The sequence below is a fragment of the Lissotriton vulgaris genome, chromosome 3_1 (assembly GCF_964263255.1).
Source record: "Lissotriton vulgaris chromosome 3_1, aLisVul1.2, whole genome shotgun sequence".
In the NCBI taxonomy this organism is placed as follows: domain Eukaryota; kingdom Metazoa; phylum Chordata; class Amphibia; order Caudata; family Salamandridae; genus Lissotriton; species Lissotriton vulgaris.
The window spans coordinates 365,336,219-365,363,919 of NC_141689.1; the positions used below are offsets into that span (position 1 = coordinate 365,336,219).

Below are 27,701 nucleotides of genomic sequence, written 5' to 3' on the forward strand. Positions count from 1 at the left end.
CCGGACCTTAAAAGTCTGGTCGGTACATAGGGTATTAGAAAATTGTGAAGATATGAAGGGCCCTTTCTTTGTAAGATCTGATGACTCACGCACAAGGCCTTGAACTTAACCTTCTCCCTAATGGGGAGCCAGTGCAGAGAAGCCAGCACACCAGTCGATGAGGCCCTTTTAGAGAGCCTGAGAACTAGTCTTGATGCTGCATTCTGAATGCACTGTAGGCACTGCAGCCATCTTGCGGTTGTGCCAAATATAAAAGTTTGCCATAGTCCAGGCGAGATTTTACCATGGCGTGGACCAGGTTCTTTCTAGATGCAGTGGGAAGAGCGTCAAGGGTTTTCTGCAGTCTCTTCAATATACCAAAACATGCACCTGCCACCCGCATGGTGTGGTAGTCGAAAAACAGCTTATTATCCACCCAGACACAAGATTCTTAGCCCGTTCACAAGGTATGGGAGTCGAGCCCAGAGACGGGCCACCATGCCGAAGACCAAACAGAAGGAGCCTTCCCAATCACCAACACCTCGGTCTTGCTGCCGTTCAACCTTAAGCAATTATTTGCCATCCAGTCAGCCAGTTCTTGGAGGCAAGCTACAAAGTTGGAGGCAGCATCTGCCCGAGCTTGGGTCAACAAGAATACTAGCTGGGTATCATCAGCATAGGACAAGGCGCTAATTCCATATTTATACGAGATTTTAGCCAGGCGGGCGACATAAAGATTAAACAGTGTAGGGCTCAACATAGAGCCCTGAGGCACCCCCTTGGCCAGCTTGATGTTTCTAGAGTAATGGTTTCCCTGCATAACTCGAAAGCTGCGCTCGGATAAAAAGTACTCCATCCATTTTAATGCTCTGCCAGCTACACCCCCTCTCTTCAGATCGTAGAGCAAAGTATGGTGGGCGACAGTGTCGAATTCAGCACTTAAGTCTAAAAGAATCAAGGCTCCAGTCTGTCCTTCGTCCACATACTTCCAGATGGTCTCAGTGGAGTACAGCAGGGCCGATTCCATGGAATTCAAAGCCCAAAAGCCAGACTGGGAGTGGTGAAGAAGGTTGTTGGTGCAAATGTGGGCAGTAAGCTGAAAATTCACAATCTTTTCCGCAACCTTTGCAAAATACGGGAGCAGAGAGATGGGGCGCAGATTGTCAAGCTGGTCAGCACTAATATGAGGCTTTTTCTGTAGGGGAAGTAGCAAAGCCTCCTTCCACATTTCTGGGACCACGCCTGAAATAAAAGAACCTTCTAAAAGGTGTCTCAGAAAAGGCTCTAGTGCATCCATACTACTCTTCAACACCTTAGGGGTAACCGGGTCCCTAAGTGAGCCTGATTATAATATGGCAATTTTCTTAAGGATGTCCTGAGGTGGTACATCAAATTCAAAGAGACCCTGCATTTCAGACACATCCACTACTTCCATTTCCACTCTTTTCCCATCACGAGCAGCATTTGGAAAGGAAGAGTAAATCCTCTCCACCTTATCCGCAAAATATTCCACTATACGATTGCATGACTCCTCAGAGCCAGCGCAAGGTGTTGCAGTGGATGCCAAGGAAGAAATCTCTGTAAAGATCTTAGACATCTCTTTAGTAGAGTTCTCTGCTGTTTGTATTCTATCATTAAAATAGGCTGCCTTCGCCTTTCTAATGAGTGAGTGGTAGTTCTTAAGGCTAAGTTTGTAGTCTACTTTCAGGCAAGCAGAGAAAGCCTTCCTCCATCGCCTTTCCAACTGTTTAAAAGTGGTTTTAGCGCAACGTAACTCTTCGCTAAACCAAGGTGCCGTTTTACGACAATTCGTGGACATTTTAGAAGACCAAGGTGCGGTACAGTAAAGAGCAGCAATAATACGTCTCTCAAGAGCTTTGCAGACCCCATTTACATCCTGCACGGAGGGAGGACCCCCCTCAAGAAGGCCAGGTCAAAAGCACCCTGTGAGAAACCAACCCACTTTCTTCTTTTTATTCCGGGCTTTGCCCCCTCCTGAGTTTTTGAAATGGGCAGCTTTATCCTAAACGGGATCAGAAAATGATCAGACCAAAGCACCGGAAGTGGAAGCTCTGTTTCCAATGCATCCCAGTTGGCAAAAATAGAGTCAAGCAAATGCCCTGGTTTATGGGTGGGAAGTTCAGATTTTAAGACTATTTGTAGTACTTCAAGTTCCTGGCGCAACTCTTGTGCCCCAGAGCTGAGTGCATCGTCAAGATGCAAATTCATATCTCCTAGCACCAATAGTTTTTCAAACCGTATGGCTGGTTGAATCAGGTAGTCAATCAGGCTGGGCGTAAAACGCAGATGTGGCCCAGGGGGTATGTATATCAGTAGCACCTTCACAACATAGTTAGTGGCCAAACTGATAGTAAACAGGCCTGCCTCCCCATTTACTATGTTAGCAGGTACCGGCGAGCATCGGATGCCATGTTTGTAAATAATTGAGATGCCTCTTCCCGTCCTGCTACTTTGTCTATTCTCACGATCCCATAGCCATTAGGGAGTGCCTCCAAGATTTCAGGTGCAGAGTCAGCATCCAGCCATGTTTCCGTGAAAAACAGAACATTAATTTGATCTTCCATAGTAGGTCACATATTTCATATCTATGCTTCCTTAAGGATCTACAATTGATAAGCGCTAGCCTGAGTGTATAGCCGCCTTCTCTAATCTCTGCTTGTGCTTCTGCCCCAAAAGAGCAGTGGCATCATTGCCAACTCTCCCCCTCATCATTAATGCTATGCTTACATTTTTTATCCAAGGTTGGGCAAAGAGCGCGAAGCCTCTGTGGGCTGTAATGGCGTTTCAGGCCGAATCCGGCACGGGTTCTGGCACCTAGCCCCGGTCGGCCACGCTGCGCGCATCCGCTGCGCGGTCATAGGGTCATGATGTTTTTAAGCAGAGCCCTCCCCACAACTAGACCGCTGCCCTCCCGGAAGTACCTGTCTCTGTCTCCCCCGCCCTCCATACAACGGTAAACACCGCGTCGGACCGAGGCAGGGAGACCCAAAGATCGAGTACAGGTCAGTGGTGATTACACAATTCTTCCCATACAGTGTTTCTCCAAAGAAAAAGAGCCAGAGCAGTAAGATAAAACACAATTAAAAATCGTACTGTTCACAGACTGCACCGCGAGCGGACCTGGAACCCTGCCACTGCCCCCTGTCCTACAGGACTCAATTAGGAAAAACTGCTTCCAGCTGGTCAAATTTCTCGGCAAGCCAGAAAGGCATATCATCCTTATCCTGGGGACGCTTGTCCATAACCGCATTAACCATGACGGGACTAAGCTTCATCCCGCTTGGTCCAAATGGGAGCGTCGCAACACCAGGGGCCCGCCCTGGAAATTGCGGGTAATATATTGAACCAAGGCCCTAATAACTCCAATTGCGGAGGTGTATAGGAGCCTCAACTCAGCAACGGGGACTACCCCCACATGAGGATGCGGGGTAAATCCAGCCAAAACAGGCCAAGAAGCACCTGGAATGGACAAAGGGCCTAATCTAATCGCCGTTAAACTGTGGGGAAGGGCGCCATTAAACCAAACACGGTGCTGCCATGCGCAAATTGGAATTTCCTGTGTCCCCAAAGGAATATATTCCCCGGGCACGACTGTCTGAGTGTAAGTTTGAAACACCTGAGTAGCCGCATCCACAGGTGGAAATGTCACCCATGAGTAGAAAATCTCAAACGGGTAAGCCACCTCAGCACTAACCACTAAAATAACCACCATGCCCTCCAAGCCAACGTTATAAGCCTGCAAATGATTGTGGAACGCAATGCGACTATGCTGAACGTGCGCTGATCAGTTCGAACAAAAGTAACAGTGTTGCTATAACTTCGAAGGCCTCGGCACTCACTGTTCAGACTAAGCTTACAAAGCAAGTCTAGCAATGTAGAAAAACAAGTTATTCTCATGTGAAGCAAAACTCTCAGTCTAACTCGAAACAATATTTAACGTGTGTGCCGTGTGCAAAAGAAAGCAAAAGGTAAAATGGCGTTTAAACTTCTAATAAGCTCATGCTAACTTAACACTGTATAAATGCAAGGCTCAGCCCCACTACAGCACTAGGGGTTAATAAATATGCAACCAGGGTTCAATGTGTTCTACCCGTCAGTACTCAACAGAGTACCTAAAAAACCCTAATTCACGTTGGCAGGCCGTATGGCGGTTTATCTTGATTCTCCGCCTTTTGCTATTTACATGACAGTATCATCATTGGGTCTCTTTCTGTATGCTTCCTGGAGGGAACCACTGGTTTGTTCAGTAGTGATCAGAAATCGGTGGTAAGTGAAGTGGTGCTCAAGTGAGGTGAAATGTTAAAAAGCCTTCCACATACTACCATAAATAATGTATTCTGTCTGGTGTATGGGAGGGAAATAAAAACAAGTGGCATAGTTTGTGCACTATAGGATTGAGTATGAATCCTCTGCACAATTTGACTGTGTCCAAAACGTTGGTCGACATGTTTCAGCCCCAATCTGTGCCCCTGAGGGGGGTCTGTGGGCTTTCTTCAGGACCGAATACCAACCAACATCAATGACTCACAACGGGCTTGAGACTTTAATTGCAACTCGACAAAACTCATGAAAACAAATTTCAATTCATTTCAAATCATTTTTTTCAAATTGAGAAAGGGCCTGACCTCCATAAACAAATACATTTTTTTAGTGAAGTAAGTCTCTCTTTTTCTGCTCGTAGACCTCAATGGGTATTTCTTTAATGTCCATGGAATTTGCTCTCATTTAATGAACATACCCGAGATCCCGCCCCAACCAGGACCCTGAGAGCAGCGTCAGCACAAATTGTGCTCCCTGCACATGACGTAGAACCGACGCTGGATTTCACTTGGAGAAGACACGTAACATACTTGTCTGGCTGAGCGCATTAATCAAACTTGCTTTTCAATTCACAGGGTTTAAGCTGCCAGCAGTCCTGTAGAAGCCCAAAGAGGGACTTCACAAGGTACGCAGCGTATCTGTTGACGTTTGTCTACTTTTTAACTTCCATCCACGTTGGTTACTTTTAAGAATCCCAGAGCCATTACCAAGTATACGCCCGTTTGGCAAAATCGCTAGAAAATAGAACACATGAAGGAGCAGAGAGGTTGCAATATCTATGCAACCTCAACTCTGCCTCCGCTACCCGGTAACAATAACTAACATACAAGTGTGAATATTTGCCTTGAAAGCTCTCTCAAGCATATTTTGACGGCACACAGGGATAAAGCACGCATATAGATACCCGAACTAGGTAGGCAGCGTATCTTCTGTCTACACAAAACCATCCTCCATGTCTGTTACTTTTTAAGAACTCCAGAGCCTATTACCAAGTACACGCCCGCTTGACAGAATTGCTAGAACATAGAACATAGAAAGGACCACAGAGGTCACAATATCTACGTAACCGCACCTCCACCTCCGCTACCGGGTGACACAAAAATGCTGATATTTGCAATCAATGCTCTCTCAAATACATTAAGCCTGCACAAAGAGTTAACGCACGCATATAGATATCTCGAATATTCCTTACCAAACGGAATCATGACAGCTCACATGTTTAAGAAAACATTGCAAGAGCACTGAGATTACGATCACTGAGAGACATATGCGCATTCAAATAGACACCCAGTCGTGATAACTACCACATTCAGCGAAGCTTCACGGGGAAAGACGATCAACATCAAGTCAATACCCTTAACAAAGAACTAAATACTGATTACAATGAGTATGTAGCTGTATAGCACATATATCTTTAGATGATCACCAGGACAGTCATCACCAACAACGTAGCTATGGAACTTGAACATATGGCTTTAAAACTATCCCAACCATTCCACCCAATAGAATCTGAACCTACAGACAATGTTAATAAGAAGACACCACTAGATCGCTCGCCCAACGCCTACCTTCTGAATCTGGCATGGAGCACCACAGCTTTTAAAGATTTGCCATTTAAATGTTTGCTTAAGGATATGAAGTATTGCCATTTTCTCGTGTCTGCTTATCCTGAATACCATATGTTTAAGTTGAACAATGAGAGACATTATCATTTTTATTTTTCCCTATGCTATTATTCACTCTCTTTTCTTTTAGGTATCACTGACCTTATACCTCAGAGTATAAACTCTGTGACTGATTATACAGAATAGGAACCTACCCTTTTCTCACTATTTAGGTCCTGAAGAAAGCCCACAGACCCCCCCTCAGGGGCACAGATTAGGGCTGAAAAATGTCGACCAACGTTTTGCACACAGTCAAATAGTGCAGAGGATTCATACTCAATCCTATAGTGAAAAACCACACCGCTTGTTTTTATTTTCCTCCCATACACCAGACAGAATAAATTATTTATAGTAATATGTGGAAGGCTTTTTAACATTTCACCTCAATTGAGCACCACTTTACTTACCACCGATTTCTGATCACTACTGAACAAACCAGTGGTTCCCTCCAGGTGGAGGAAGCATACAGAAAGAGACCCAATGATGATGCTGTCATTTAAATAGTACAAAGCAGAGAATCAAGATAAACCGCCATACGACCTGCCTACATGAATGAGGTTTTTTTTTAGTACTCTGTTGAGTGCTGACGGGTAGAACACATTGAACCCTGGTCGCAGGTACAAGTGGTCCATTCTTATTGATTTTGAATGACTAAAAAGGAAGCTGAATGGATCATAGCTCCTTCTAGCTCCCCCCTTTGATGTTTTGGATTATAAATATGCCCTAATATGTGTTGAGTCCACCAGTTCACAAATGATGTGCTCATTTAGACAAGTCATCATTTAAAAGCGTGCATATTTACAATTATTTGGCGTGACGCTGCAAGGAATTTTGCTGCACTGAGCTGCATCATTTAAAAAATGCAGGGAAGTACTGTGTTTGCACGAAAACGGCACAGCCCTGTGCTCTCCCATGCACCTGTACTTAAATAGGAGCCTAGCGCCAATGCAGGCACCCTTGCATTGGGATGCAAGGGTGCCTGTGTTACAGGGATGATTGTGTTTGTAAAGGAAGGGACACCTTCCTGCACAAAATCAATAATTAATGATGTTTTGCTCCTCCTATGTTTGCTGCAGAATGTAACACAAATAGAAAGAGCGAAAACAAGGAAAAATGAAAGTATTTCTCCTTGTTGCGCCACTTTGCCTCCTCCCCTAGAAAGTCATCTTTTTTTGGCGCTGCCTCAGATTTACGAATTCTTGAAAATCTGGGGCAGTGTCAAAAAGCTATGGATTTTGCATGGGAATACCCACAGCAACACCCATGACACCCCCCTTTGACACAGAGTATTGCATGAAAGATAGCCATATTTACAAGCCCTTGCAAAGCCATGAAAAGTGGCTTTGTGTGGTCTTGTAAATATGGGCCACCACACAGTGCCTCCAGAGCGTCCCAAAAAGAGACACTCCCATGATACTAGGGTCTTGTAAATATGCCCCAATGTGTCTTGTGGAAAGATATATTCCTTCATTCCTTCAATGAAAATACTTCAGAAGAACACACCAAGAGTATCTGAAGTCAGTATATATAACATTGCATCATGGTGGGTCATTCAGTTAACCACAGTCAGTTAACCACTCCCTGCTGACATCAGTATTACTGGCAGGTCATCTGTTTGATTCTCGCAAGGTCAATTGAGACATTCCTCCACATGAAGGTCAATAAAATGAGTACCGCTAAGTTGGAAGATTGCACTCGTTTTTTCTGGTCCTTAGGAAAAATAGAAAAAACTATTTTTCAAAGCAGCTATTGCATCGTTTTCCCACAATTAAGTCTTTTCGTCGGTACAAACAGTCTTTTCTCTCAATTGGTATTGCTAAAGCTGACAAGAAATAACAAATTATGGTCTGGATGTTCTCGCACCTAAACTCCCTTAGGTAGACCTGCAGCACATGGGTAGAATTTAATGTACTGTTTTCTACTTTTGTTGCTAAGGAGACAACATAAAAATCTGCTGGGTGAGGGATTTACTGGAATCGATATATAATATATAACTGGTACTGAAATTGAGGTTCTGTTAAAAAGAACATAGAGAAAGTGACTTTGCTGGACACTATTTATTGTGTCAGGTTGCCAGCAAGGCATTAGAAATGGAATATTCACTGTGTTACTATGCCCAAAACGACACTGTAAATACTCATTATACAGCTGGCACATAGGCAAAGTATAGGTTATACATTTTAATCTACAATTTTTGACCTGTACCAGCTACAGATTCCATTCAAAGACTTATTTTTACATTTAACAAGAATCCAATCTAATGGTGAAGTTGGGTTATTATTTAATATATTGGAAATTTAACTTTAAAAAAAAGTATCTTTACACTGCCTGAAACTGCTAGAGACTAATTTGCATTAGCTGTCCAGTTACTGCCCAGCTTGTAATTGGCTTGAATGGCGTACGAAAGAAGTTTGAAAACTTCTCAGAAAGCAGAGGCAACAAACAGCCTTGAAGTGGGGAGGTTTTTTTCTTCTCCTGTCACGACGACCAGTTCGGGTGGACCAATGATCATAATTAACTTCAATGGGGCCTGCTGTGTCTGAAGTAAATGTCAGGTAACAGCTAGAAAGGCCCTAGCATTTGTCCCCCATGTCATGTTGGCACCAAACCCAGTAGGAGAAAAGCTACCTCCAGAATTGGTTTTGAGTGAGCACGGAGGACAGGACTACTCATTACCCTGGCCTCACAGCTTGGTGGGCACACAGCATCTGTCCAATGATTTCCCTATCTTGGAAACTACTGAAAAAATGTGTAGGGTTGCTCCGCTGGAACTTTTACTCCATAGGTTAGTGAGTGTCTGGAAGACAACCCCAGCAGTGATTGGTGGCAGGCATAAATGTGGCATCCCCAGGAACCCGCCTCAAAACACTTTCTGGAACTGCAGAAGAACAGTGAGGACTAGTCCTTGTGGCAAAGTTCTGAGAGGAGCTATGAAATACTGGACCTGCTTCCTCTTGTACCCAAAGACAAATAAGTTGACTCCAAGGGTGTGTTGACCTGACCTCCAGTGTAGCTACAGGGACATAAAAGCTTCAAGAAACCTTCTCCCTGAGTTACCTTGCTAACTAGTGGCAACTCTGCCCCCCAAGAGTCTCTAGGTGCATTTCTCAGAGGTCCTGAGAATCTTAGAAGTGTACTCCTGTGGTTGATGGGCACAAGAAGAAGTTTTGGAAACCTTTGAAAACTTTTTTTCTAGAGCCCCTGCTGGACCCACAGAAAAAGTATTGGTCGGCTGTTACATGGCTTCAAATAAAATTTCAGTATTGTGCCTGACTAATTGTGTGACAAAATCCCTTTCTAAAGTGGGACTTAGAAACTTTAAAAACTTTCTGACTTTCAGAATCACTTCTAGGTCTTGGTCTGCCACTCCCCAAAACTATCATTGGCTCTTTGTGTTGTTTGGCACTATTGCTACTTAAAACTTTCAAAATTCATATCTTGGGTTCACCTTATTGTATTTTTGTATTTTTTTTTGATCATTTTGTTTATTTAGAAGAGATTGCTATTGCTTGGTGTTTTGACCTTATTACTATTGTGATACTGCATAAATACTTCACACTAAGTTAAGCCTGACTGCTCTGTGAAGTTTCTACGAAGGGGCTTAGCTCAGGTTAATTTGGAGGCTTTGAGGTTCACCCTCACAAGGATTATTTTCGTTGCTTGAGGTGGGCAGTCTCCCACCCCAAATAATAACCCTCTTTCTTATAATTCCCATAATGGGTTTATACTAATTCGTGATTATAATTTTTAAAAAAAATATTGTCATGTATTCTCTTTATAAACAACTTTATTGACTTTTAAAACAGCATAACACATGCGAAAAATCAAATCAATCGATATGTCACCATCTGTAGAAATTAAATATCTAATGGCATCTTGCCCAGTTGTCATATTTCTCCTACAGTGTCTATAGGTTAGCCAGTCAGGTAGAGCATCAGTATCGTTAGGATAACCATTTCCATACCATCTCCCCCATCATTTGTCCCATATCTTATGATAATTGGTAGGACAGCCTCTGGCCTCTTACCCCGGCTTTTCCTGTTGGGCTCACCAGTCCACTCCTTGCCTCCATTGAGGGATTTTTGGAGACGAAGCGGAATTCCAACAAGTGGCTCTATCTCTTTTGGCTAACACAGTGGCCATGGACAGCAGGGCCCTGTTCACCCTTGTACCCCATCACCCTCCAGCACACCCAGCAGCAGTAATATCAGGGAGAGGTCCACTTCCCATCCCAGTACTGTTGAGAGTTCTGCAACCACTGCTTCCCAGAATCTTTGAATGATGGGGCAGTCACAGACCATATGATAAAAGTTTGCATTGGTTTGAGAGCATCGGGAAGACCTAGAATGTGAAAGGAGTCAAGCATTATGCAGATGTTCTGGAGTAAGATATGCTCAATGGAAGGTTGCCAGCAAGGCAACTGCAATGACCCTGGGAGCTATGAGGGCATCCCTCCAGCCATCTTCCTCCAGAGGGTCAACCCACTCCTTCCATCTCACACGAAGGAATCCAATAGCATCAGGGCATTGATGATAACCCTCCATAGATTTGAGAGACACCTCCTTTTCCAAGGGTACCAGGCGTGATCTTAGACTCAAGGGGGCTAAAGTCTGGCAGATAAGTGCCTTGTGTAATGTGGGCAAGAAGAGCATGGCTCAATTGGAGGTATGTGTGAAATCGGGTCTTGGATAGTTCGTATGTGGAATGAAGGTCCTGAAAGGAGTGTATGTGTGGTCCTGCCCATACATCTCCCAATAGGGTAATACCTATTGTGTTCCAATGACTAAAATCCTCTAGGGCCAACACATACCCCAGCCATCTGCTGTGACACAGGGGAGTTTGTTGCATCAGTGTGGCTGCCCAACCGTGTCAGTCAGTGACGCCCGCTAACTGAGAAACATCATACTGTCACTCATGGCAATGCATTGGGGATCGTGTCTCTGTATGCAGGGTCAGACCACCCTCTGAGCCAGTTATTTATGAGTATTAATGGTGATGCTAGGTAATACAGGCATACATTTGTCATGCTAAGATTGTCATCGTATGGGCCGTGGAATTCTTGAGCACAAGACCCGCCGAGGCGGGGAATTGAACCCTGGTCCCGGGCTAGACCTCTGCATCAGGGTCTGCCGCTCTAACCATTGAGCCACACTTCTCCACAACGTAGGAAGTTCAGTGGTCGATCCTTCCGTGTCCCTGTGAGGGCAAAATATCTTCCCTGGAGATCCAGCCATGTCTGGGTGACCACCATAGGAAGCACACATTGCAAGAGAATCACCACTCTCTGGGTGCCCTGGGCATAGTCTGCATGATAAACTCTATCAATAGAGTGGTGCTGAGTGATGCTGTGGTGGTGCTGAGTGGTGCTGTGGTGGTGCTGAGTGGTGCTGTGGTGGTGCTGAGTGATGCTGCGGTGGGGCTGAGTGATGCTGTGGTGGTGCTGAGTGGTGCTGTGATGGTGCTGAGTGATAATGTGGTGGCGCTGAGTGATGCTGTGGTGGTGCTGAGTGATGCTGTGGTGGTGCTGAGTGGTGCTGTGACGGTGCTGAGTGGTGCTGTGGTGGTGCTGAGTGGTGCTGTGGTGGTGCTGAGTGATGCTGTGGTGGTGCTGAGTGATGCTGTGGTGATGCTGAGTGGTGCTGTGGTGGTGCTGAGTGATGCTGTGGTGGTGCTGAGTGGTGCTGTGGTGGTTCTGAGTGATAATGTGGTGGCGCTGAGTGATGCTGTGGTGGCGCTGAGTGATGCTGTGGTGGTGCTGAGTGATACTGTGGTGGTGCTGAGTGATAATGTGGTGGTGCTGAGTGATGCTGGGGAAGCGTTGAGAGTCTTTGTAACCAAATTGCTGACTACTTCATTGACAAAATTGTCAACATTCAGAAAGACTTTCCTCCACCCTCGACAACCACCGTAGAGGTAACAGTTAACTATCCTCCTCTCTCCAGTTTCAAACCAGTATCCTTGCAACAGACAAGCAAGGCAATCCGGGCCTGTAAATCAGGAGCACCCACTGATTCCTGTCCCCCAATCATTCTTCACCATCTGATTGACACAGTCAACCCTTACATTAATGGAATCATTAATGAATCCCTCCAATCCGGAATTGTACCTGCCGAATGGAAGAAGGCTACTGTCAAACCCCTGTTGAAAAAACAGAATAAATCATCTACAGATTTGACTAACATGCGCCCCATCTCCTTACTTCCTATTCTGGGCAAAGTCACGGAGCACTTAGTGCATGAGGAGCTCAAAACTTTTACAGAAGCCCACAACATCTTGCACCCCCAGCAATCGGGCTTCCGCTCCGGTCACTCCACCGAAACAGCTTTGATCGAACTTGCTGATTCCATCAAATTCCTACAGGATGAGGGCAAGCAAGTTGTCCTCATCCTGCTGGATCTCACAGCAGCATTCGACACCATCTCGCATGTTATCCTAATCAATCGAATGCGAGAGATTGGCGTGACAGACTCAGCCCTGGCCTGGATTTCATCATTTCTCTCTAATAGGTCTCAGAATGTGGCGCTAGGACCACACCTATCCTGCGAAAAGCCAATTACATCTGGAGTGCCCCAGGGGTCCATATTAAGCCCTTTATTCTTTAATATCTACATGGCACCTCTCTTAGCCGTGATAGAATCACATGGGATCCTGGTCACGTCCTACGCTGACGACACTCAATTGGTCGTTACCATTGACAAACAGCGTACCAACGCAGAGCTCCGGTTCAAAACCTGCCTCTTTGATGTCTTTGAGTGGTTAAATACTAATCATCTTAGATGCAATAGCGCAAAGACAGAGATCATTCCAATAGGTAAGAATCCTTCTTTTTGCCCGAAAGATTGGTGGCCCACAGGATCCGAGGCCCCTCCTAGTGCAGTTACATCAGCTAGAAACCTGGGCGTGCAATTCGATTCTTCCCTTACTTTTGATGACCACGTTAAGATCACTGCCGGTCGATGCTTTGGATTAATAAAATCTCTGAGGAAATTTTTTGACTTCCTCCCAATAGCAGCCAGAAAGTCAGTCGCGGTAGCTCTTTTACTTTCCCGACTTGACTACTGCAACGGCCTCATGGCCGGAGTGAAAAAATCCACCCTCAGAAAGTTGCAGAGCTTACAACATGCTGCAGCTCGACTGGTTCTACAACTCCCCAGAAGGTCATCTGCGTCTGCAGCCCTGAATTCACTTCACTGGATGCCACTGCACAAAAGAATCTTTTTTAAACTGCTTCTTACAGTCCATAAAACCATGCAAAACACAGGACCCCGTTACTTTGTAAACCGTTTCAAGCGCTATAACCCTTCGCGTTGCTTGAGATCCTCTGGGACTAACCTGGTTCAAATTCCCAGATTTAAATATAAGACCAGAGGAGGAAAATCCTTCAATGTTCTGGCAGCTAAAGCCTGGAACACTCTACCCGCCGACCTTAGAGCCATAGACAATGAGAACAATTTCAGAAAACTCCTCAAGACATGGGTCTACAAATTACCAGACTCCTCTGTCCTGGCTGCCATTTAGTCCTCTCTTCCATTCATTCCACCTTCCCAGCCATTTCTCTGCAGCTTGCCCAGCGCCATGATGCTCCCTTGGGAGCGAACGCTTGCGCTTTACAAATGACCATAAATATCAAATATCAAATATCAAATGATGTGGTGATGCAGAGAGCAGAAAGGCACCAAAAAAGCAGTCTAACAAAGGGCAGAAGGGCAGGAAAACAAGGGAAAAACGAGTCTAACAGAGGGCAGAAGGGCACAAATAACGAGTCTAACGGGGCAGAAAGGCTCAAAAACGAGTCTAACAGAGGGCAGAAGATCACAAACAACGAGTCTAACAGAGGGCAGAAGGGCAGAAAAACAAGGGAAAAATTAGTCTAACAGAGGGCAGAAGGGCACAAAAAACGAGTTTAACAGGGGGCAGAAGGGCAGAAAAACAAGAGAAAAACGAGTCTAACAGAGGGCAGAAGGGCAGAAAAACAAGGGAAAAACGAGTCTAACAGAGGGCAGAGGGGCACAAAAAACGAGTCCAACAGGGGGCAGAATGAATCCTGCCCTGCGTGTTTGTCCACGAAGATGCCACCGTTTTGTGCAATACCTCTACTCAACTGGAGTACTTTCTACTGTCTAATCAGTAAGTGCTCCCTCGTTGGCTAAATGTATAGGGGCAGATTTACAATAACTGGCGCATCCCCAGGGATGCACCACTTATTGTGCGCAGCAGCTCTGCCCCCCATGGTCCGCCGCATTTATAATGCGGCGCACCATGTGGCAAATAGGGCACAGATGCGTCACGCATCGGTGCCGTAAAAGCAGCGCATTCTCGGAGCTGCGCCACAAGCGCGATGCAGCTCCAGCAATGCTCTGGGGTCCCTATCTCCCCAATGCTGCGTCAAGCCTTGCGCCTGCTTCAAACAGACGCAGGGTTTTGACGCAGCATTGGCCTAAAAGTGACTGAGTGAAATCTTGTAGAGTTCACTCAGCCACTTTTAGGAGGCGTTCCTGCGCAGGAACACCCTCCCCTGCGCCGGAACGCCTCCAGATGGAGCAGGGCTTTACAACGTGGTGCATCTCTCAGCATTGCTGGACGCAGCTCCAGCAATGCTCTGGGGGGCCCTATCTCCCCAATGCTGCGTCAAGCCTTGCGCCTGCTTTAAGCGGGCGCAGGGTTTTGACGCAGCATTGGCCTAAAAGTGACTGAGTGAAATCTTGTAGATTTCACGTAGCCACTTTTAGGAGGCGTTCCTGCGCAGGAATGCACTCCCCCATGCCGGAACGCCTCCTGATGACTCAGGGCTTTACAACGTGACGCATCTCTCAGATGCGTCACGTTGTTAATACCCAGCCCCATGGGGCATCTTTTGAGCTGCCGCTGCGTCACAACAGTGACGCAACTGCGGCGCAAAAGAGGCGCACGCGGCTTGTAAATCTGCCCCATAGTGCTTTTACTACACTGTAGCTGCGTAAAGGGCCAGAAGATGTGTCTCCAGTGACCATGTGTGCCTGTGCCTGTGTTACAGGCACACATGGTCATTGGAGACACATCTTCTGGCCCTTTACGCAGCTGCAGTGTAGTAAAAGCACTATACATTTATCCAATGAGGTAGCACTTACTGGATTAGCCAGTAGAAAGTACTCCATGGCAAATCGCAAAAAAATCCGTGATTTCGCAGGAAAATTTGCGAATTTGCGGATTTTTTTTTGCGATTTCGCGGGGGAAACGTTCCAGCAATGCCCCCAGACCCCTGCAGTCACCCGCAAAAAAGCAGAACACCCCCAAACAGGCAAAAAGCAAAAATGGGCCTACCTTCAATTCAGTCCAAATACGCTCTGCAGCTAGGCGCTAACTCCCCTTTTCCACCATGGATTTTCTGAAAAAGGGGTTTTCCAAGTCATTGTCTGTTTCTTATCTCTGCATACATTTGTTTCATCTGTTCACTGTCACAGATGTCCTAGCTAACATATTGTTGGGGCAGCCCAGAGGGAGGTGCCAAACCCCACCTGATGACCACCTATGAAAGTGTTATTGTACACCTCCTAACTTAAGCATGTCTTGTCTGGACATGGCGTCTCTCCACATTATAACATGGAATGTCAATAGTCTATTGGACTGTATAAAACGCTCCGCGGTATTCTAGTATTTCCACCGTTTCCTCCTCTTGTGTCTAATGTTGCAGAAAACTAAGCATGGACGGAATAGGTATAATTAAATAAATAAATAATATCTATTCCGTCTGTCGACTTCGCCCCTGCCCCGCCTCACCGCGCTTACCTGTGCCAGCTGCTGCAGCATCAGGCACTTTCAGAGTTAACAGGTAGAGTGGAAGGTGGTGGCTGCCTCTCCGGTAGGAATGACCTCAAGTTGCTCTCCAGTGGATACTGGCTATGGTGGTTGCTTAGACAAGGGTGCTGATGAGCCAGAGCCAGGGAAGGCTGAGGTGACTTTGAGCTTGAGGTCCACCACATCATCTTCAATGGTTGAAATTCTTCCCTCAGCCTCTATGATTCTCACTGTTGCATTTCACAGATCTTGGCAGAGAAGCACCACATCGACCCGCACCTCCCCTATTTTAGGTTCAGCTGTTGTCTGGGACATCTATATGGCCTGGTTAATTGTAGCCAAGTCTCCTTCAGGCATGGCCTCCTTATCCGTTGTCTCTGACCCACTCCCCCAGAGCCAGTAGTTTACTGGTCAATACGGGTCTGGGAAGGATTCGGCATCTAAAGTTTGTCTTTGCCCATTTTCACAGCTGGGATGCACCACAGAAGTGAGCCTGGCCTGCTTGCCATAGGCCAGTAGCAGCACGAGCAGGCAGGTCCTGCAGGGAAGCACCAAGAGCTTCAGTAGGTATTCAAAAAGCCGGGGTTTAAACCAACAGACCAAGAAGGAAAGGCCAAGCCAGGCATTCCTTAGACCACCAACATCCCCTGTGCTCCACTGGGCCCCTAACATGGTGCCCTCACGGTCACAGCACCTCTGCTACCATCAATCAGGGCAGTTCTTTTTAACCCCCCTTTTCTTCAAAAGATGGGTTGGTTCCCGTTGATGCCAAGCTAGCTCATTTTGGCATGCTAAGAAGGGTTCCTAGTTACAGGACTTGCAAACGGCTGGGCGAGGGCCCAGAGAGCCTCTGTTGGGCACCCCCAGTCACTTGGCCTCAGCGGGCCCTGCCAAGGCAGGAGTAAAGGAGATCATGGCGGAATGCAGCTCAGGTACCAGTGGGCCTGTAGTACATCTTCATGAGGGAAAGCAGGAATGTTTATCAGCCCTCATGGTAGGGTCGGTCTATGCCGGCAGGGGCACCCCGTGTTGTGAAGAAAGGCTGATGCTGGGGGCCCCAGTGTTGCTTGGAACTTGTTCAAGCCACAAACCCAGGAACTCATGCTTCTGTGCTTCTGTATGACCACTGAGATGCTGCTAGGCCTCACCATGCCACTCTCTGGAACCAACAGGCCCGATTCTCCTCATTCCCACCCCCTATTCTCCTCACCGACTGCTGCTGTCCTCCGTCATCGGCCCTCAACTGGGGCTTGCACTACTCTCTGCCCCCTCTGCCAGGCTCAGTGTTCAGGTCGGAACTCTGGAGCATCACCCATTTGGGCCTTCATGTTGAGTCGTGTCCGTCCATGTTGAGTTGTGTCCGGGTGCGGCCGCCAAGCCGAAATGACACTTGACAAGCTCACAGCACATCAGTCAGGAAAAGATAGTTACGGATGCCTGGCCAGCCAATCCTTTCAGATAGGAACACCCCACGCTGTAGGAGGATGGCAGCAGATGACGGACGGGTCCCGAGCACCCTTAGAGTGTGACGGCCATCTTGACGCCCCAGGCCACGGAATATACTCATGTATTAAACATGTTTTACTAAATCAATCCGCAGAGAAATAGCATACATTATTGCTCAATAGTTTAGCTAAACCTTTTTTCAAGTTTCAATTTGGGCATTTTATTTTGAATGTAAACAATCATCAATCTTGCTTTGAAGCTTCTGCATGTGGGTATATCCTATCATGAAGGATTCTTGAATAATTGCAAGCAGCCTCAAATTGTTAGATATTGCGGAGGTGTACATTTTTATGCTAGAAACACTCTCAAGAATGTAAGCTGACCTCAAAGCTCAATGCATTCCCTTACAGTACTTGCTCTAATAATAAAGGATTTCCATTAATAAATCATGTGGATACGTTTTAAAAATGACACATGTGGCAGACAGTCTTATTTCATAGATCCATACTGTAGTATTGCAAACAGGCCTCCAAAGCGTTGGTGCTGCATAGGCGTGGGTCTACTTGTTCATTGAACAACATAAACATTAATTATGTTGTCCTCGACCCCACCTAAGATGTCCTGGGTGTTGACCAGTAAGAATCTCACACCCCTGATTGAAAAATGTCCGAGATAATTTTCAATCTTGATATAGTTCTTGTTGGACAGTGGATGTGTTACAGAGGGGGTTGGAGATGTTATGTATTGACATTGGTTATCCAGGAAAGATTGCAACTAATTTAAGACTCCAACTTTCAATCCCACTTGAAAGACTTCAGTAGGGTGATTAACCATGTTGAATAACACAGAGCGGTCAAGGAGTACAAGAAGGCAGATGTCACCTTTGTCTAAGGTGCTAAGAACACCTTTTATGATTTGCAATATTGCAGAACCCTTTGCTGCATCCCAACTTTTCTGAACTTTAATAGGTCACCTTGGTTTTCAATCTTGGTTCCAATTTTGCATTGCCTTTGCAAATCTGGAAGAGTTTGATCTTGTACATTTTCTCTTTATAGAATCGGGAAAAATGTTGGTAAACACTCCTTTTAGGTATAACTCTGGGGAAGTATTATTTGACTGTTTACATATACCAAACTGGTTTAACCCCTTAAGCGCTGCCGTCGGCCAACGTTCGTCGCGAGCACTACCGTGCCAGTGCTGTGCACGACCGTTGGCCGACGGGCCAGCGCTCGGTATTCGAACGTTCAGCACTGGGTGCTGAACGTTCGACGCAGCTAAGAGGTTAAAGACATTTTTACTCAGTTAATCTCGTTTCTGATAACTAACATTGTGTCCTCAAACAAAATCATTTTTATGGTCTGGCTTGATAGCTCAGCTGTCGCCTGAAAATTATGTGCGTATCAACTGGAAAAGGCCTTCAGTTCCATTCTTACGTTGGGCGCCAAGAGTACATGTTTTGATTCTGCAGGCAATTTTGTCTGCTTTACCTCCTCATAAACGTGAATGCTCTCGACACAGCTTTGATAATTTGATTTATTTATACAGCTGCTTGAGCTTGACCTTTCAGGGGCACACACATGCCATTACAATGCTATTAAAGTGTCCTAGATAACAAGATCATTAATGACATTTTTATCTGGTGGCAGCACAGCTGGGAGGAGGGCAGTCATTAAAGTATATGTATTTTTAGGTCTGGCTTGGCTGCATTCTTAAGCCAAATCTATTGGCCTCGCCAATGCTTGCTTATTTTGTGTTTCCTATTAACATTTTCCAGGTACGCTATAGGATTATTTAAATACTCGACCCATTCAACACCACAGGGGGATTCCTTACCTCATTTTGTTGTTTTGAGAACCACTGGACATTTCTATTAGTTTTGAGTTGTTTTAGTTTTTGAGGTCTAGCCATAAATGTCTTTTTTGTCTGTGCATTTATTAGCCCTCCTCATAATTGTGTAACTCAGAAATGTTCTAGAGTCAGGGATACTCTAGAAGTTAGAGTATCTAGATTGAAATGCTTGTACCATCTACTTTTACAGAGAGGAGGGAGACCAGAACAAGTAAGTGATCTCTCTGGCATAAACGGACAAGAGACTCAGCAACAAGTAACAATTCTTCCTTTTTATCTCCTACTTCTTTTTTCAAATCTATTGCAGTTTCCTTCTCCATTACATTCATTTCCCTTTCCAGTGTGGTGATCCTATCAATGAAATCAGCCTCGATGCTATGACTCATGGTCATGCGTGTCTTGCATCATGCAGCTTGCAATGCATCCAGCAGGGAAGGGCATGAGACGACTGAACTTTCATGTGTATCAAAGTAAACTACTTTGAAAACCCAATTTCCATCAAGGGCGGTGCTTCTATTATGGTTTTAGTTTGCAGTTGTCATGTGGGCACCAGGGCAACCCCACCGGATGTATGATTTGACATTCCTCTGTGCAGGGTGAATGAGCCGCATCTTTGCTCTCCTATCATCATATGTTATAACCTCCATTCTTCTATTAGGCTCTGCCTTCTATCAAGTGTTTGAGTTTATATAAACTCTTCTCAGTTTCTCCTATTCTGGTGCCCATCTGGTAAGAACTGAATGGGCATTTAAAATCGCCCAGCCTAATTACTGTGTATTTCTAAATAGCTCATCAGTAAACTGATAGGGCTGTGAAACAATCCCACATTATTGACATGTGGGTCGATGACAGGACGTCTTATCAACAAGCAAGCTCTTAGCTTGGATAAAGAAATGAGCCAAAGAAAAGGATAACGTCTCGAAAATTGTAAGTGAGATAAAAAAAAAAAATAGGACGCGCACTCGACTGCATTGCACAGATGCGGCAGCGTTCAAAGAAACGAAAAGAGAACGTCACTTGCAATATTTTTTCATTTCAGAGAGATCATTTTCGCCACTTTATGTATAGAAAATGTAACCTTTTCTTGAGCTAGTGCAGGCTCCTGATTTCATTGTAATGCAGTTTTTAACACCGCTGGCATAAACCTCATAAATGGATTTTCATGGTAAAAGAGTCCTTCAAAAACAGGTGACAGGTTTCTGGGAAGCTAATAGCATATTTCCCCTTTTACCCTTCCTCGTAATATGTCTCAGGCTGATGCTACATTTTCAGTGTGTAAGCAGCTTAAATTCAGCAGAATACTCCGTGTAATTATGTGCTTCTTTTGACAGTGACACAGGAATGTATTTCAAGAGGCCACCTCCAGATCTGTCAATCTTACAGTAAGTGTCGTCGTTCCCTTGAAATCACCTGGGGTCTCCCAGTACATTAAGCTGCTACACAGAATATGGTCAGCTGCATTGAGTTTATTTCTGTGCCTGTGTTTTTGCATAATGTATTTTTGTGGTCCTGTAACCTAGATACTACTCTGGTCCCTGCGGAGTAATAGACAGAAATCCTTTTATGGCCGGAGATGCTTTTTCTACATAGTCGAGATATCCGTTGCTTTAATGGTGTGACCTTGAGGATGGCGCATGCAAGTATATAAGGAGGCAGATTTACGTTGCCTGACGCATCTCTGTAAATCGGCAGAGATGAGCCAGGAAAGATACGGCACGCAAGTTCATCCTTGTGCCACCCAGGATGCGCCGCATTTACAATGCGGCGCACCATGGCGCAGGAATGAACAGATGCGTGTTGCATCTTGGGCATAAAGTTGGTGCAGTGCTGAAGTTGTGTTGCGTGCGGCACGAATCTCCAGCACTTTTCCAACTTGCATTATTTACACACCTTTGCATCTGACTCAAGTTAGAAACCTTGGGCCTCATTTATGAAAAGTGACGCATCGCTGCGTGAAAATAGCGATGCGTCACTTTTCACTGCGCACTCCTTGCGACACCAATGATGTGTCATATTTAATGTATGACGCATCATGTCGCAAGGACTTACAGATACGTCAGTATTTCTGACGCATCTGTAAGCGCAAAAGTGACACATTGCTGGAGTGTGTCACAAAAGTGACGCAACTCCAGCAATGCGTCCTTTCACATGGGGAAAGCCCCATGTGAAAGGGCTTGCGTCAGTCTTATGCCTGCTGTGAGGCAGGCGCAAGATTTTGACGCAACAGCATCCTTTAAGTGACGCAGTGAAATCTCATAGATTTCACTGCGTCACTATTACGAGGCTTTTTGCGGGGGAACGCCCCCTCTGCATACAATATACTTGACGCAGGTATGATGTGGCGCAGGGGTTTGAAAAGTGAAGCATCTACCTAGATGCGTCACTTTTTAAATATGGCGCAACAAGGCGCATTTTGTACGCCGCTGGTGCGTCACAAAAAGTGACGCACCGGCGGCGCAAAACTGACGCAAGGCCTCATAAATAAGGGCCCTTTTCTCTTTTTATCGCGAACAAGAATTTACATTGCAAGTCGTGGATTTATTGGCTATTAAATGTGATCACAAACTTGATTACGGGACACTCTGCTCATTAACATAAATGCTTACAAAATGTCTCAGTGAATTGAAAGCCGACCTCTGAGGTCAACTCAGCCTTCCAGTCTCTGGAAGTTATAACATCTGTTGTCAGAGTGCTTAGAAAGCACACATAACGTATGAAGCACTAGATGAAAAAAACAAGTAAATGTGATCCTTTTAGATGCCACTGTTCTAACATCAACAAGCAAAAGTAGAAAGCCTTGAGCTAGGCCGCCAACCTCTAAACAACAAAGAATGAAGGAAAGACATAGCAGAATAGGAGCAAGCATTTGACCCAAAGCCTGACACCAAGCTCCTAGGGTGCATGTGGTGCCCCTTCATCACTGAAACCTCCAAGCATCTCTAACACCCGTCTGAGGACGCACTAAGATCAGTCCATGTGTATGCACATAGGAAGAGGTGCTGATAAAGAGAACTGGGGGAAGCATGTTGAAAAGTTTCAGATGCAAATACTTTAGTCTTCGATGGCTGATAATCACACTCTTTTGATTGTTATTACACTTCAGATGTGAAGCACCTACACATACTCATGAGGTATTGCAATCAGATTGGTGAGTGTCTGCAGTCTGAAATGCATGCACGAAGAGCCTGGAGGCCTCGTGCATTTACAGGGCCACATGCTCCTAATATAAAATGTATTGACAGAGTCATAAACCCATTTTATATTTACCAAAGATGAGACAGACACTAAATAGCCTAGCATGCTGCGGATACTGGGTACCATGGTGCTCCTGTCAACCGGAGGAAGTGAGGATCTGGATACAGTTTTTAATACATGCCCCGAAAAACACTTCTGTCAGGCCTGATACCCACAGCTTAATTTGAGCCTGTGGTTGCATGCGGTGGGCACCAGCACTCATTGTTGTGTACAAGGGCTGATTTCCCAACATCAGACTTTGACCCAGATCGAGAAAAAGGGCACAGAGGAGGAGAAGGAAGAAAAAGCTGCGGAAACCGTGATAAAGAAAGAAAGGTTAATAAAAATGAACCTGCACGAATGAGCTAAAGAGACAGAAATTGCATAGTGGTGGTTGAAACATGCATAAGATGGAACCAATACTAGATAACAACTGTATTTGGCAAGGGACTCTGCCCTCGAAGAATCCCTGCAGTCATTTTTAATTTTATTTATATTACTGTTATTGTTTTTACAAACTATGCACTCACAATCCCACAAGTAGAATCTAACAGTTCATTTGAAAAATGAAAGACGAACAAAATAGCACGCTCTTCTGAACTCATTAGCACTCATTTGGCGTATTAAACATTTCTTTAAGATTTCAGAGTTATACCCTTCCAATGATATAGAAATGAAAATATAGGTGCTGAGAGAGCGCAATTTGAATGCAAAGTATATAGTAACCATATCTAGACGTATATGTTATAAACGTAGGAATGAAACGCATATCGTAATGTAAAGTTGGCGACTATAGCATAAAGGCCAATGAATGTGATAACATGGTATAGGAAATGTAAATGTATTCACATGTTAAAATGCATTAGATTTAGAAGACCCGTATATATGATGGGTAATGTAGAAATGCTTAGGAAATATCGAACGTGCACAGTAGAATTCATGTACGTGTGTGACTTTAAATTGGAGAAGCGGCGAGAATTATAACGTGGAAAGACGTAAACGTGGAGAAACGTGGATGAATGTATAAGCAAGGAAAATGCATAAGTTATATTCTATGCAGTCGTATTCTATGTATTTCATATATTTGATGTAGAATGTATTTAAGTATAACTAGGGCTTTTGCTGAAGTACGAATATATAAATGTATGCCAAAGGTTATACTGTGTAGAAGGTTCCTGTAGGAATGCTGGAAGAGTTTAGGTCATTTGTGTTTGTAACCTAACTGGTCAAGAGTTCGAAGGAGCATAGTCAAATGTATGTAATTTAGAGGGCTTGTGAAAGTCGTAAATAGCTTGATGTGGACGTGAGAGCCGAGAAGTCTAGCACTTGTTAGATTTAAGGTGACAATGCCGGACGGAGCTTATTGCTCGAACGTGAGGAGAGACACTTTGAATGTAGACTATGTTTTGACAAGACCATTCACAGGACCTAGCAGGGTCAAGTTAAGAGACATAGAATTAAGGCCTTGTCTAAATTCATATGTTACTCGATCTGAAAAGAGTCAATAAAAGTCGACGATGAGATGATGGAGATGACATCTGAAGAAAAAGGTCAACTTAACGAACGACGCAAGGAGTGGACCAATGGAAGAAGCAGGAAGTTGACATCATCGGGGAAAGTCCGTGGTGGGCGTCAAGGGGCGTTCCACCCACACTGTGATTGTGTATTTTAGGGACAGCACCCCGGGGAGGAGGTAGCAATGAGCATTTGGCAATCAGGAGAGGGCAATCAGAGAAGGGCGAATTGCTCAGAGCAAAGGCAAGGGTAGATGCCTTGAGCAGATGCGCTGAGACATCAGAAGCGCAAGGGAGCAGTAGGCCGAGGACCCTTAGAGAGCGGATGGGTAGGCAGATAGGGTACTGCTTCTGAAACTTAAGATTTCCTTTAGAGGCTAAAGAGAGTTTGAACTTCTTTGGAAGTCAAACTGCTGACACCTTTTTAGGGAAGAAACTTGCGAAGTAGGATTGTCACATAGCATAGAGTAGGGACAGATTAACTTGATGATATTTTTATCTTACTGCAGATGACGCAGAAGGAACTACTTCACACCGAAGCTTAAGCGGCTGATATTGTAACCGATTTTGTATATTGTATTCTTTTGAGATTTTATCCTGAGTGGATTGTAACGCATTCAAATTAACTTTATATAAACTCTTAAAACTTTATCAGTTGTAAGTGGTTCTTCAGAGTGGCGTCAGTTAATGGGGTTTATCTAACCAATGCGGGGGTTGTCTTTTACTCAATGACAGATACAAGCGGTCCAAAACAGATGAATGGGATTCTTTATTAAATTTATCATAATCATAAATTGGTATCAAAATCTCATTCCCCGCAGTTGGTAGCAGAGAAATGATGGTTATCTTCTTGAGGAAGACGACCTAGGCCAGGTTAGTTTACCCCAAGGTCCCTAGTCATCGTCGACCAGAAGAAGAATTGCAGCCGAAGACGGTGCTGACGGTGCGTCGAGAGAAAAGCAGCAGAATCGGTCGAGAGTGAGTATAAGGGTCATGCGTTGTAAGATTGCGGTGTTTTTTGTTGTTCCTGTGTTGTAATGTCAAGCGGAGTTGAATGCCTGTAGTGTGATTGAGGGAAGGTTGTGAGCGCGCGCAACCGGATGAAATCTTATGTCCAGAGGACTTAAGTGGTTCGGGTGTATCGAACACCCAGAGTAATTTGTCTACCATTGAAAGGGGATAACAGTTAACACAGGCTCAGTAGCGCACAACTAAATAAAATCTATTGATCAAACCTGTTTAAACCTTTTCTTTAAAGAAACATATTCTTTAATCATATGTTTTACTCATCAGTTGAACTCATTTCAGCACAACATTTTATATTTATACATAAACACTTTTTAAGTCAAAATCATACAACTTTATACATTGACAATATATTGAATTTTGTTGTATGCATCATGATTCGCCCGCCCAATGCATTTCGGGACAAATGTAGAGTCCCTTCGTCAGGGGCAATGCTGCAAAATAACATAAACAGGCACATCAGTCCATGTTGTACATGATTCACTTCAATTTAAATCATACCTCCACCAGAGAGAGTAAAAAAGAAGAAAAAACCCAAAGTGTAGTTATCAGCAAACATCTAAACCCTAAAAGAAACATAACCAACTACTCACATTTATACACTATATTGAATACACTTATTGCGAGCTTCGGTCTGCTTCGGTCCAAAAAACTAAAAAGGAGCAAGAATGACAAAATCAGCCTGCCTCCTCTGTGTACAAGCCTGAAAAAATATATCTAACAACCAAGCAGTCACTCAATATACAGCAGCGTACCTGTCTTTTCTTGTGAAATCCCGTGTTCTTGAAAACCTTAAGCCTCTTAATGTGTTATCAGGAATTCGATGTTCCTCTGTCGAAAAAATAGAGGGTCTAAATACACGATCCGGTTCCAGAAATTATTCTGCAAAGGGTTCTAAAACCTGGCTCAGTTAGATAAATCCTTACCGCGTCAAACAACAACTTCAACTCGTCAAACAATCTTCGCGTACTCCTTCCGACATTCAAAGTCTCCCGCGATTGCGTTCAACTCAATCGAATCTGGGTTAAACTATAGTAACCTTCCTCCCCATTGGTTACAACAACACTCTGCTAAACCAATCAGATACGAGATGTCATGGCAATTTTACCTACGTCGTCCGTAACTACGGTAACCAGGCTCCGCTGTTAAATGTCACCTATTCTGTTTACCTGCTCAAAACCGGACAACACAACTCGATATATTACCGTTTCCTCGGATATACACAGTTAGTGTGCTACGCGAAAACCCTAAGCTACACAATTTCCACGTATGCCAGATGTATTAAACGAAGCCAAAAGTATAGGTTTCAACCTCGAGATATTTCAAGCCACAATAAAACTTTATAAAAACGGAAAGTACACAGATGTAACGCGACCAGCTAATTTCTTGTCCAAAAATACGTGAAACAAAGTAAAGTGAACTATAAATAAAAAATAAAGAAAAAGAGTTAGAAGGAATCAAATATACGTGAAGGAAAATAAGGAAAAAGAGTTAGAAGGAATCAAAAATACATGAAGAATATACGTTGAAAACAGTGATCACTTGAAAACATGCAAAGCATAAAGCCAAATTGAACAGCATGTCATGAATCTATACACATCAGAATTAATGTTACACTAGAGCACATATTTACAAAAAGCTGCTTAACTCTATCCGGTCATTTAAGCCCCCAGGGGTCAGTGTCCCCAACATTTTTATCCAAAAAGATTCTCTTTGTAACAATTTCTTGTTCTTATCACAACCCTCTGTAATTGTTACTGTCTCTAGAATGGTGAATCTCAGTTGGGCAATAGTGTGGTGTTTCTCTAGCCAGTGTGTTGCTAAGGATGATGTCATGGATTTATTTCGTATTCTGCTTTTATGCTCTGAGATACGAATTTTCAATTTCCGCTCGGTTTTACCCACATATAAAAGGCCGCAAGGGCATTTAATAGTGTATATAACCTGATTGGTGTTACAGTCTCCTACAAATTTCAATTTGATGTTTCTTCCGGATTGTGGATGCGTGATCACATTACCAACCATCACATTATTGCAATGCACACAATTTGTGCATTTTCTCATTCCTTTGTACTCCTTACTTTTTGTGGACTCCGAATCCTTTAGCAATTCTTTAAGGTTTTTGGACCTTGTGTAGGCAAACAAGGGTTTATCCCTAAAACTGTTGTGAAAGTCATTTTCTTGCTGGAGGAATTCCCATCTTTTTTGTATAATGTTTTTCAATTTCGGTGAGTTGATGGAGTATTTTGAGACAAACACATTCCGTTTTTGTTCTTCTTTTTGTTTCTGTACTAATAGGTCAGTGCGATTTTTCTCAATTGCTTTGTTTTGCGCTGTGTCCAGTATATCCATCGGGTAGCCTCTTTTGATGTAGTTTTCCTTGTATTCATTGATGTACTTCAGGCATTCATCTTGTCCTGTGACTATTCTCCTGATCCTCAGGAATTGAGAATATGGTAAATTCTTCAATAGATTAGGGGGATGAAAGCTGTGGTAGAGCAACATACTGTTCTTGTCAGTTGGTTTACGATATAAGGAAGTGTTAATCCTATCTCCTTCAAGTTCTACCATCACATCCAAGTATGCTATCTTAGATCTGCTGACAGTGTGTGTTACCTGAATGCGTGGATTCCTTGAGTTTAATAGTGTGATGTTGTGATGTAGCTGTGCTTCTGTTCCAGACCATATTAGAAATATATCGTCTATGAAACGACAAAAAATTTTTAGATGTTCCGTCCATTCTTTGTGCGCGAACACATGTTCTTGCTCGAATTTCGCCATGTAAGTATTGGCAAATACAGGAGCCCCAGTAAAGCCCATTGATGTCCCATTGAGCTGCATGTAAAATCTTTCTGCCCATAGAAAATAGCTATTC

General features: G+C 44.2%; 1 protein-coding gene and 1 pseudogene across 1 annotated transcript in view; both read right to left on the reverse strand.

Annotated features, from left to right (window-relative positions):
* PLCXD3 (phosphatidylinositol specific phospholipase C X domain containing 3) overlaps nt 1-27,701 on the reverse strand; it is a 597,329-nt gene that overhangs the window by 478,276 nt on the left and 91,352 nt on the right. The gene's annotated exons all lie outside the window — the stretch shown is intronic.
* Nucleotides 1,392-27,397, reverse strand: LOC147726462 (uncharacterized; annotated as a pseudogene).